Here is a 13,436-nt window from a genome sequence, read left to right as displayed (position 1 = left end):
CTCATCAGTGTAAGAAAAGGATATATATATTTAGTAGCATAATTTTTAAGCAAACTAGGAAATATAGTAATTTTATAATTCTAATACAAAAGAATATAGGTTTTTCTAAGGATATATGCATATTTAGTCTCCACAATATTAGCTAATTAACTAGTTAGTCCTTATATTTAAAAAAAAATTATTTAACATATTCTTGTTGTATATATAATTTTGTTAAAATCTATTAGTTATCATTGAACTTACTATTTCTCTACTCAATTTCATTTCTTTACAGAATGTAGTATGTCATTAAAATTGGAAACAAACTTGTTGACGTAAATCGTGTCATATTTTCATGACCTGCATGTCAAAATCTAGACCCAGTTAAACCCGCATGTGGGGCTTGACATGTCATGCATAGGGTGGGTAAATCAGATTTCGTTTTAGATTATTCGAATTTCAGTTTGGGTTACAACCCGATCGGGCTGGAGAATTGAACCCAATCAGGTTGAAAATGCGACCCAAACCAAATGGAACCAAATTTCATAATTTGAATCATATCGGTTTGATAATTTGGGATAAAAATTTTAGTTCAGATTAAATTTGAGTAGAACAATTGAATAAAAAAATATTTGCCAGCAGCCACAAAAAATTCATCCTATCTCAAATCCAAGCATTTATAATAACAAATATCAACTACCAAGCGTCCTTAACAACATTTCAAAAACTCATTACAAGAAACTCATAATTTTACAGTAGAAAATTGCTTTTTGTTTTTACAACAAACAACAATTTCATAATACCATAATATCCTAAATTGAAAAAACATCACAATCTAACACCTCAAAAGAACTTATTCATAATCCTAAACCCCTTATTACAAAAAAAAGAAAAGAAAAAAGAATTGTATACAATAATAATAATAATTAAGCAAGCTACTGAGTAGTGAGTACTGACCTTGATGAACCAAAGTAATAGTAGAGATAGAAAAAAAAAGATGGGGTTGGATCAAAAGTGAACAAGCATCAGTGGGATGAAACTGAAAGCATCGGGCGTCAGCAGAGTGTGGTTGTGAAAGATTTTGTAATATAGTGTGTTTGGTTAACAAGAAAGTTAACGAGAAAGAGAAAAAGAAACACTTAAGAAGAATCTTGAATTTTTTATAAACTTAACTCAATCATAATTATGATATGAGCTTTGTATTTATACAAAGGTAATTACACTCAAGTTTGTTACAACTAATACACACGCCTAACAAACACATTAACAGTAAGCTGAGTCAGATAAGTAACTATTACACATCAGCAGGGAAATCATTTTATGTTTGCAACCTCATTTTTTAACCATGCTCTGTAACATCCCCTCTCAAGCTAAACTGTCCTGGGTGAACATTTAGCTTGCTTTGAAGGTAATGAAACTGATCAAAAGTTAGTGGCTTGGTAAGTATATCTGTAGTTTGATCTTCACTAGGAACAAATTGCGCAACAATCTTCTTAGCTGCTACTTTTTCCTTAATGAAATGAATGTCCAGTTCCACATGCTTGGTTTTAGCATGATACACTGGATTGTAAGCCAATGCTATAGCACCTTGATTATCACACCACATTATAGGTGCTGCAGTAAGTTTAATATTGAGTTCACCAAGCAACGTTTGAATCCATATAACTTCATATGTGGCCTGACTAAGGCTCTATACTCAGCTTCAGTACTGGACCTTGAAACCACTGGTTGCTTCGTAGAACACCAGGAGACTAAGTTTGAGCCAATGTAAACAGCATATCCAGCAACAAACTTTCTATCATCTTTGTCGCACGCCCAATCTGAGTCACTAAAACAGTTCACTTGTAAAGTTCCATATTGATAAAAATATAGACCAAAATGAATAAAGCCCTTTAAATATCTCATAAGTCTCTTACAAGCTTCCCAATGTTCTGCAGTTGGTAAAGACATATATTGACTGAGTTTATTAACAGAGAATGCTATCTCAGGCCTTGTTAGTGTCACATACTACAATACTCCAATTATACTTCTATATTGAGATGCATTTGAAATAGTTGAACCTGATCCTTTCTTAAGATGATGTCATGTGGACATGGGAGTGGGAACTGGGCTACAATCTGCCATATTATGCTTTGCTAAGAGATCAGCTATATACTTTGCTTGAGAAAGATAAAATCCATTTGTTGTTTTGGAGACTTCAATCCCAAGAAAGTAATTCAGCTCTCCCAAGTCTTTTAAAGCAAAGGTTTTCTGCATATTAAGAATCACTTACTGCACCGGCTGATAGTTAGAACCAGTAATAATGATATCATCAACATATACTAAAACAAACAAAATGTGACCATTTTCCCACTTATAGAAGAGTGAACTATCAGACCTAGAGTTGAGAAACTTCCATTAAGATACCATAACATATTTGAACCTGTCAAACCATGCTATAAGGGCCTATTTTAATCCATAAATGGTCTTCTTGAGTTTGCAGACATGATTAGGCTTGGTAGATCAGTAAACCCTTCAGGTTGTGCCATATATACATCTTCAACTAAAATGTCATTTAAGAAGACATTATTTACATCAACCTGTCTAAGAATCCATTTATTCATAACAGCTAAACTTAATATTATTCTAACTGTTGATGCTTTCACAACTGGACTGAAAGTTTCGGTATAATCTTCTCCATGTGTTTGATGGAACCCTTAAACTATAAGTCTTGCTTTGTATCTAGAAATGGTACCATCTGAGTTGTGTTTAATTATGAAAACCCACTTACTTCCTATTACTTTAACATCTGTTGTAGGTAAAACTAAGTCCTAAGTATCTGTTGATAAATTTTATAATCAATTGTTACCAATGCCAATATGCAAGTATACACAACAAGTAATAAAGTGATGAATATTCAAGATCGCCTCCACATGGATTGATGTTACTCGAAATGCTACAACAATCACAATAGTGCAAATCAACTTAAGGCCGAAGTTAACAATCGTAAATTGAGTTCTATCGTAATTGATGATTGTGAGAGAATAAAGTAAAACAATATCGTAATGAAATAAACTAAATTAAATATGTCTAAGATTCAATTGAGATTATGGTAGTTGAATGATCAAACTTTTCTTATGGGCTTGCTGTTTTTCATCAAGTTAACTCCGGTTGTTACGGCAAGTGCTGTAGCACTGGGCAGAATTAATCTGCATCCTCAGCTGTCGCATATTCAAAATCTCATACCCTTAAATACACTAGCAATGACCAGTTGTTAATCTACTCATGATATGGCTTTACAACCATTTTAATCTCTCCACCCTACAAAGTGAACACCTATGTCTAGTGTGTCACAAATCTTATATGGGAATATGATGCATGCTGAAGGATTATAAGTTAAGAGTAAGTTTAACAAGAATGATGGAAAGAAAAAGAAACAAAAGCAAGATAAGTTTTAATCACAAAACAGAAAGTGCTTTCATTGTCACAAAGAAGGCCACTTCAAGAATGACTGTCAAGAACTGAAGAACAAGAACAAGGAAACAAATGGTGATGCAGCTACAATGGAGGAAGAAGGTTATGAATCTGCTGGTGTATGTGTGGCTACAGAGGATCTCCAGAGAGGTAACTGGATACTAGATTCTGGTTGCACCTTTCATATGTGCCCATTTAATATTTACTTCTCTGATTACCATGATTTAAATGGGGAAAAAGTAATTATGGGTAACAATGCTGTATGTAAAGTCATAGGAATGGGAAATGTGAGTCTTAGGCTTCATGATGGGAAAATTTGGGAACTTAGAGAGGTCAGATATGTTCCTGATTTAAAGAGGAACTTAACCTCACTAGGTTTGATTGATCAGAATGGGTTTAATATTAAGCTTGAATCTGGTAGATTGTTGATCGTGAAGGGCTCTAAGATAGTGATGAAAGGTTCAAAAAGGAATGGAGTATATGTCCTAGATGGTGAGGCAGTTACATGAATAACAGATGTGATTGTTGGCACTGGTGGGGAAAGCACTAGGCTGTGGCACCTAAGAGTTAAGGGGTTAAAAGAGCTTGAAAAACAAGGAGTTCTGGGGAAGGATAAGATAGAAGAGTTAGATTTTTGTGAAGATTGTGTCTTTGGGAAGTTCATGAGAAACAGTTTCAAGCACTCAACTAGCAAATCTATTGGCATCCTAGACTACATACACTCTGATCTCTGGGGACCAGCACAGACCAGCTCATTAGGTGGTAATAGTTATTTTTTGTCAATAATTGATGATTATTCAAAAAGGGTTTGGGTCTATGTACTGAAACACAAAGATCAAGTCTTTAGCAAATTTAAAGAATGGAAAACCTTAGTTGAAAATCAAACTGGAAAAAAGGTTAAGAAACTGAGAACAGATAATGAACTTGAGTTTTGCAATCAGCAATTTAACAGCTACTGTGCAAATGAGGGGATAGCAAGGCACAAAACAGTGAGGTTAATACCTCAGCAAAATGGATTGGCAAAAAGGATTAACAGGACCCTGATGGATAAGGTGGGGTGTATGCTGGTGCAAGCACAGCTACCAAAAAGTCTCTGGGGAGAAACCTTATTAACAGCTAGCTATCTAGTGAATTTGAGTCCCTCTACTGCTCTAGACTTTAAGACTCCATTTGAAATGTGGCATGGAAAACCAGCAAGCTATGTCAATCTCAAAGTGTTTAGATGCTCTGCTTATGCACATGTCAATCAAGGGAAGTTAGCACCTAGGGCTCTTAAAGGTCAGTTCATAGGCTATCCTGATGGAGTTAAAGGATACAAACTATGGTGTACTGATCTAGAACCTCCAAGGTGCATAATAAGCAGAGATGTGGCATTTAATGAGAATGTTGTTTTGGAAGTCAGAAAGGATGCTGGGTTGAAAACTCAGAAACCTCAAGTGCAAGAAAACATTCAAATTGAGGTGGAGCATCCTGATTCAAAGAAATTTGAGAGGGGTGAGAATTCAGATCAAGATAGTGAAGATCATGATGAATGCAGTGGCCCTCAACCACAATCTCAAAGGCAGACTTAAGTACAAGGTTATTAGCTGACAAAAGATAGAGAAAAAAGACAAATCAGACCACCACAAAGATATGGATATGCTGATTTAATAGCATATGTCACCAGTTGCTTCACATGATATTGATGTAAATGAGCCCAAGAGTTATGCTGAAGCTGTTCAAAGCTCACACAAATCAGAATGGCAGAAAGCTATGAATGATGAGATAACCTCTCTTAAGAAGAATCACACTTGGATATTGGTTGAGAAGCCTGGAAACAAAAGGACCGTGGGTTGCAAGTGGGTTTTCAGAGTCAAAAAAGGCCTCACAGCAAGTGAACCTAGGAGGTAAAAAGCCAGGCTTGTGGCTAAGGGGTATACTTAAAGGGAAGAAGTTGATTTTAAAGAGGTATTCTCCCCTGTGGTCAAACATGCCTCCATAAGGGTACTGTTAGCACTGACTGCAGTCTATAACTTAGAGCTTGATCTACTCGATGTCAAGACTGCATTCCTACATAGAAGACTACATGAAGAAATTCTTATGACTCAACCTGAGGGCTATGTGGATTCTGAGAAACCAAACCATGTTTGATTGCTAAAAAGATCATTATATGGGCTCAAGCAATCACCAAGGCAATGGTATCTCAGGTTTAATGAATTCATGTTGTCATATGGATACCTGAGATGCAGTTTTGATTGCTATGTATATTACAAGCTAATAAGTTCAAGTTTCTACATATACTTGTTACTATATGTAGATGACATGTTGGTAGCCTGTAAGTCAAGAGAAGAAATTGAAGCTTTAAAGAATTTGCTGAACTCTGAATTTGACATGAAAGATTTGGGGTCAACAAAGAAGATACTGGGCATGGAGATCAAGAGGGACAAAAGCAAAGGCATTATGTTCCTTTCTTAAGACAAATATCTGAGGAGGGTATTGGAAACCTTTGGGATGACCTCATGTAAACCTGTGATGACTCCAATGGCAACACATTTTAAGCTCTCCAGTTTGCAGTGTCCAAAGACAGAAGAAGAAAAGTTAGAGATGGCTAAGATCCCCTCTGTTAATGCAGTTGGCTGCATGATGTATGCTATGGTTCTAACTAGGCCTGATATCTCTTATGCTCTAAGTGTAGTTAGCAGATATATGGTGTCTCCTGGAAAAGAACATTGGAGCGCTGTAAAATAGTTGATGAGATACCAAAGTGGAACCCTGAACCATGGGTTAGTTTATGGAAGGTTAGAGAGCAAGTCTGAGGGGATATGTCAATTTGTTGATTCTGACTTTGCAGGAGACTTAAATAGAAGAAGGTCTCTCAAATGGTATTTGTACATGTTGGATGGCTGCTTGATTAACTGGAAGGCAAGCCTTCAACATGTTGTTGCGTTATCAACAACAAAAGCTGAGTATACAGCAACCACTGAAGCAGTAAAGGAAGCCTTATGGTTGAAAGGTTTGATTTCAGAGCTAGGAGTAAGTCAGAAGACAGTTGATGTATTATGTGATGGCTCAAGTGCCATTTACTTGAGTAAAAACCCAGCTCACCATGAGAAAACAAAGCACATCGACATCAAGCTGCACTTCATCAGAAATGTAGTTTCCATGGGTGTGGTCAGAATGGTGAAGATACATACAGTCAGAAACCCTGCTGACATGTTAACGAAAGTAGTCACTATAGCTAAGTTCAAAGTTTGCTTGGACATAGTTGGTCTTCGCTGCTATTAATTCATTCTGGAAATGGAGGGGAAAATCAGGGGTGATTTGTTTCAAGGTGGAGAATTGTTGTTTGTGAAAGCAAATCCAAAAAACCAAAACGGTAAAAGACTTTGCGTTTAGAGCTGAAATCACTTAAGCTCAACGATATAGAGCCTTACGTTTTGAAGAGTAAAAAAAATACTCTTCTAAACGACATGTGAGTTTGTCGTTTAAGTTTAAGTGAAGCACGCTTGTATCACATGCTTGTGTTCAGCTTGCAAGGTTCGTTAGAAGCTGTTATCGAGCAACTGATGTGGCAGCAACAGATTGGTGTGCAGAGAGGGCTGAAGAGAGAGAAGGGAACTGGTTTATATATAGTCAGTTCTGATCTTTCTTAGCGAAAATAAGCATTACTCTGTAATTTGATTTGGGAAATCAATAAAGCTGTGTTTTGCCCTCCCGTAGATGTAAGCTAGAGAAATCTAGCTGAACCACGTTAAGCTTCTTTGTTCTTTGGTTGATCTACTTCTGTTGATTCTTAAATCCAATTGGTTAATTGTCAAGTTCCATAGGTTCATCTTAGTCGTAGCTTTTCAGTCATTAATCTTGTAGCATCTTGATTAGTTGGTTGGTGATCTTAAGGCAGAATCTAAGGTTGCTTAGTCTGTTCATAGCACATTAGTTTCTCCACTATCATTATTGAATTTAGAAAAAAAAAATCAGCAAATGTATAAGGTAATCATTATTATAATGAGGTTTCATCTTACATTTTTAAGTTTTTATTTTTTTCAATAATTCTTATATTAATTTACATGTTTTACCTTTCATTTACAATTCCTATATTTTATTTATATAATTTATTTTTTATTTTACACTTAATGTTGATTCATAAGTTTTATGTTATATTTATAAGTTTTTGTTTTGTTTACCAATAATACTCTAATTTACCACTTATTTGTTTTACATTCCATTTACAAGTCTTATATTTTATTTACTTAATTGATGTTTTATTTTAAACTTATTGTTAATCTACAGGTTTCTATGTTATATTCATAAGTTTTTGCTTTGTTTACCATTAATACACTAATTTACCACTCATATATTAATTTTCTTATTTCACCTTCCATTTATAAGTCTTATGTTCTATTTACAGAATCTATATTTTATTTTAAATTAATTTTGATTTTTTTATTTAAATTTACATTTCTTACGTTCATTTACATAATTTAATGTTTAAATACGGTATCGATGCTGTGATTTCAATCACGGCATTATAAAAAGACCTAATTAGCTAAAATTTTCGATATAGATATTTGTAGTACATTCTAAAGGTCTACTAAATATCAAGTTTGAAAGTTTACTCCATTAATACGTGGGGAGAAATCTACTATTATTTAAATAGAATAAATTTTATAAGACTCAAACTCATTCTTTCATAAGCACTATTGAGTTATAAGCCTACAAACCAAAATTTGATTTATTATTCAACTTTGTTATGAAAATTCACAATAAAAGTAGAGAATATTTTTTATTTAGAATACTTTTACCTTTTTAGAGTATAATTATGTAAAATGAGTTAGTAGGGGGGTGCTATTGGTAGTACGTAGAGTTGGCACAACGGGTCATCGGGTCATGTTCGTGTCGTATCAACTTCGTGTCGTGTCAAATTTAGGTCGACCCAAACCCGATCCATTTAATAATCGTGTCAAAATATTAAGACACAAACCCGACATGGAAAAATAATCGGGTTACCCAATAGTCTACTTAATACCTATATATTAAATAAAATTTACATCAAACATTTACACATTGTCATACATACATAAATACATACATAATTTATCGATATTCTAAAATGTACATATCTACCAAAATATTACACATTTACACTATTGAAGTTTTAATTATATGTATATAAATAATATTATATATCACTATTATAAAATATACACATCTAACAATATTTTACACATTTACATTATTGAAGCTCTAAATGTATATAAAATTTTATAAATAAAATACTATGTTTACATTCATCTTTTCAAAAAATAAAAACAAAAGAGAGAATCATCTCTAATAATTGAGTTTTGATAATAAGAACCTACAAATTATTTTAAAATAGAAAATATAATCGAGTCATTGATTGGGTAAATAGGTCAAGAACTTTAACCCTAACCCGACATGGAAAAAAACTGTGTCCACCTGGATTTAACTCATTTAATAATCATGTTAAATTAGACGACCTATACCCATTTATTCGTGTCGGGCAATCGGAGACGACCTATACCCATTTATTCGTGTCGGGTAATCGAGTCGTGTCAAATTTTGCTAGCTCTAGTAGTATGAAAGGAATTGAAAAAAAAATTTCAAAAAAAGGAAATTCGGAGTCGCAGGTAGGTCACGTGGTTCAGTTGTGCTAAGTACTCAGTGGTGATGACTGATGATATCATTAACTAGTTTTTAACAAAAGAAATCGAGCCCATAATGATTCGATAACACTTTCTTGACACGTCGAGCTCCCAAAAGAAATAACCTTTAAATTGACGAACCGCAGACGGCCAGTTGGGTTCTGTTTCATATACGTGGCAGAATCCTAAGTAATTGCTTGGAATAATTAACATATAGATTTCTGCACGGGCAGTTAAACAGCAAGTTGTTGACTTGGTTGTTTATATTCAGAGGTGGAAAAATCGATGAGTTATTTATTTAATAATTACGTCAAAATGTTAAATACGAAGTTAAAATAAAAAATAAATGAGTGACACGATATCATTCATTAACTAATTGGATAATCGTGTCATAATACCTAATAACCTGTTTAGTACTTAACCCAATATATGTCAAAGATTTCACACTTATTTGACAAAATTCAACCTTTATATATTGATATTATGAAAATATATAAGTCTACTAAAATGTTACACATTTATACCACTCATGTTCTAATTCCATCTAGAATTTCATAAAATAAAATATTATGTAAATGTTCATCCTTCACAAATCATTATCTAATTAACCGAGTAAATTGGTCAAGAATTTAAACCTAACCCCATAGAGAAAAAATTTGTGTTGACATATTTAATAATTGTGTTAAATTTAATTATTCGAACCTATTTTTTTGTAATGTGTTTATGTATGTCAAGTGTATTGCATCAAATTTTGTCAGTTCAATTTATAATATATTGGATATTTAAATAAGATTTACTTCTGAAAAAGGAATTTTAAAGTTCAGGTGTTTGTTTCATATGCATTCATGTAAAGCCCCAATCGATGCAACGTAGCTAGACTCGTCATGCAAATATATACCACCAAATCTTTGTTTTTCCTTTATGATACAAAGCATTGCTTTCGTGAATTCAACGAGTGAATACAGATGTGCTCGATTTTATTTTTTTTTACAAAAGAAATATAATTTCATTCCAACATAAAATAATATACAATGGCTAATCCCTAACAGACTTGAAGATCAACCTATAGATAATCTGTTATAATAAATAATTGAGACTTGAAGATCAATCTATAGATAGTCTGTTACAGTAAATAATGGAACAACCCATTTATATTCACAGTTCATGCTGACAAAGAGGGAGAACACAATGCACCTCAAACACAATTAAAAAACATATCCACAATATATCATGCATCTAACATGATTGAGCTCTACCCAAAACATCCCTAATACTATGTTTAGATTAGGTTGTATGCATACTCTCAAGTTTATGTCTAGAAAATATACACATTCTGTTTTCTTTCGTTTAATTTATCCCTAGATCTAGATCTGCGGATTTTTTTATTCCACCCTATATGGTGGCTGTGTTCCCACACTCTGTGGTGGCTCGTGTTTATTTGTTTGTGTTTGAGTTGCTTTGTTGGTTGTCCTTCAGATTTCACGTCTACAAGGATTATATTTGACAAATGAGAGACCATAAATCATTTTCTATAGTTGATATGTTACATTGCTGGTAGTATTTTGAACCTAAATTTAATGTATTTAATTAGTCTTATGGGAGAAAATTTATAATTTAAATAGCAAGAATAAAAATCTCCTACCGACATTTGAAATGGTCGTGTACACATTAAAAGAATGTGTGTATCATTACATGATTCTTTAGTATACCAATACTTTTCGCAACACATCAGAATAAGAAATCAATGAATGTTTTTCTATTAAATGTAATGGGTTATCTGCACATTAATCCAAATATTTGTATAATTGTCTGTGATAGACTCACTATTATTTTCTTATACGTTGAATGAATTAAAAGTGAAGGTTTTGTGTGTGTGTGTGTGTGTGTGTTCACATTTTAACAATAAAGGTTCTTTCTCTGTTGGTGTAATTGGATGGATGGTTTTGCTTCAGTACTCTGTCTCTCTCTCTTTCGTTTACAGTTTTCACCAATTAATTAAGAGAAACGAATATTGTTTCCTAAATGGTTTAGTAAATCAACTATATAGAATTGGGATCTGTTAAGTTACTTGGGTATTAATGGCTGATAATGTTTTTTAATTACTTTTGCTTAGTAATAACTTTTAACAAAAAATATAATTGCATTGATAATCTGAGTAAATGTCATATATTTTCTTTACATTCAAAAGTGAAAAACTGGTTTAACATTGTTGGACCAAAAATATTATTGGCCCAACTAAAATTCAGATAAATATGATGTAAACAAAGCCTAATATGTAATTCAAAATAAATATCTTAGATTCGTAGAATAGTTAGGAATCGTCAAACCATTCAGGATAAATCTCTTACATTCCTAAGATCCTAGGATAAGCCTCTAAAGTTTTAAGATTCTCGAATTCTAAAAAAAATCACCCAAGATAAACTTCTTAGATTTTAGGATTCGATCCTAGGGAAAATCATCCATGAAAAAAGTCATAGATTCATATGATGAAGAATCCTAAGACAAATCTTCTAAATTTTTAATCCTAGGACAAACCACTTAAAAAAGGCCTTTTACGTTTCAGGAGACAGACTATCTAGGAACCCATGATCATAGGACAATTCACCTAGAAAAAACCTCTTAGGACAAATTTCCTAAAGATAAACCTCCTTGGACAAACTTCTTAGGTTAAAACTGTGATAAAACTATCTCTTCCTTCGAATTAAGCATAATGATACTATATCCTCTGCCAAACAAAGAGGATGGAGACACTTCCTCCTTTGATCTGATGACAAAGTTGCATGTCCAATTGTTACTTTGTATGGTTATAAGAAGACAAATGTTGCTAGATTACAAAGACAATGACACTTGTCTTCAATATAATGACTCAAGTTAAATAAAAGTCACTTAAAAATATAAGCCCCCCATCCTTTTTCAAAGATAAGCGAAAAATCACTCAAGAAGGAAAATAATGACTTTCTCTCTCTAGGCTTTATCTCTCTAAATTTTCTCACTCTAAACTTTTATCTCTTTGAAAATTTTATGACTGACTTGATCGTTGAAGGGTTTACGCCACTAAAGGCGGCCCTTTGACTGTTTTTCTTATGTTTATAGCACATTATCTAATTAAAGTCATCCTTGTCACCTAAGGAAGTAGATACCTCTTGGGAGAAAATTCAAATGAGTGCAATTGGACTCAGAAAATAAAAGGCACAACATGAGAAGCCCACATCAAGAGTTCAACAAAGTTCATGAATTTACCATTTAATAAATTAGGACAAAATTTTTACTAGCAAATTGGCGTCGTTTATGAGGACTTCTATCTAAAAGTCTTGGAACTCCACTTAGAGCATAGATGTGAGCTATGAGCATTATGACCTTATGTTTGAATATGGTGAGTTCTAGGGTTGACGAAGTCGTTTTCAAGGAAGAAAACCATTTATGAATTCATCATTTGAAGCCATGGTACTTGTTCATCCTTCTCTTAATCCACATCATGGTGGCCAACTACATGGGCAACCTTGATTCCAAAGTAAAATGGATTGATTAGTTTAGAACTTTCATAGAATGTTTTATCAATTCCAAGCTCAAGTTAAGGAAAAGGAGAACTCAAGCGATCTTAGTGATGATGAACTTGATTCGGGCTCCTCTAGAGCAAGGTATAGGGAAGGCTTGGAAGAAATTGACCTTAGACACAAAGATCTTGGAGGAGAGGGGCTAGAGAAGTCTTTCTCTCTCTAGGCTTTATCTCTCTAAATTTTATTTTTTTTAAAGTCTGGTGATTGACGTGATCGTTAGAGTGTATACACCATTAAAACTAACCCTTTGATTGTTTTTTTTTTTTATGTTTGTAGGCATTATCTTATCAAGATCATTCTCATCACTAAAGAAGTGGACAACTCTTAGAAGAAATTTCAGAGCAGCATGATTGAACCTAAAAATGAAAGTTACAACATGAGAAGTCCACATCGGAAGTTCATCCAATAAAGAGAAAGTACAAACCTAATTTTAAGAGGCCATCCTAAGTTGAAATCACCATATGATAAGTTGGGATAAAATTTATACCAACAAACATTATTTTTTTCAATTAGCTATTAAGTAGTTGAAAGTTTTATTTTAATTTTAAGTTGGTGTCAGACGTATACTAAAGACATCTTAAAACAAAAAAAAAATTATCAACATAATTTTAGCCTAAGAATATTTTAAAAAATTGTAAAAAAAAATATTATCATTTTATCCCCATCCATGAAAATAAAGAATCCACGGAATGCATTTAACAATGAAATTTTTATATTTAATTTCTTCCAAAATTGCAAAATTATTTGTTTACCAACTCTTTTTTTTAATTAAGATTTGCTTAAATTTATATAAATTTAAGACATA

This window comes from Citrus clementina, unplaced genomic scaffold, assembly GCF_000493195.1.
Source record: "Citrus clementina cultivar Clemenules unplaced genomic scaffold, Citrus_clementina_v1.0 scaffold_2, whole genome shotgun sequence".
Classification (NCBI taxonomy): Eukaryota; Viridiplantae; Streptophyta; class Magnoliopsida; order Sapindales; family Rutaceae; genus Citrus; species Citrus x clementina.
The sequence above is the reverse complement of the archived record's forward strand: the minus strand, read 5'-3'. Positions refer to the sequence as shown.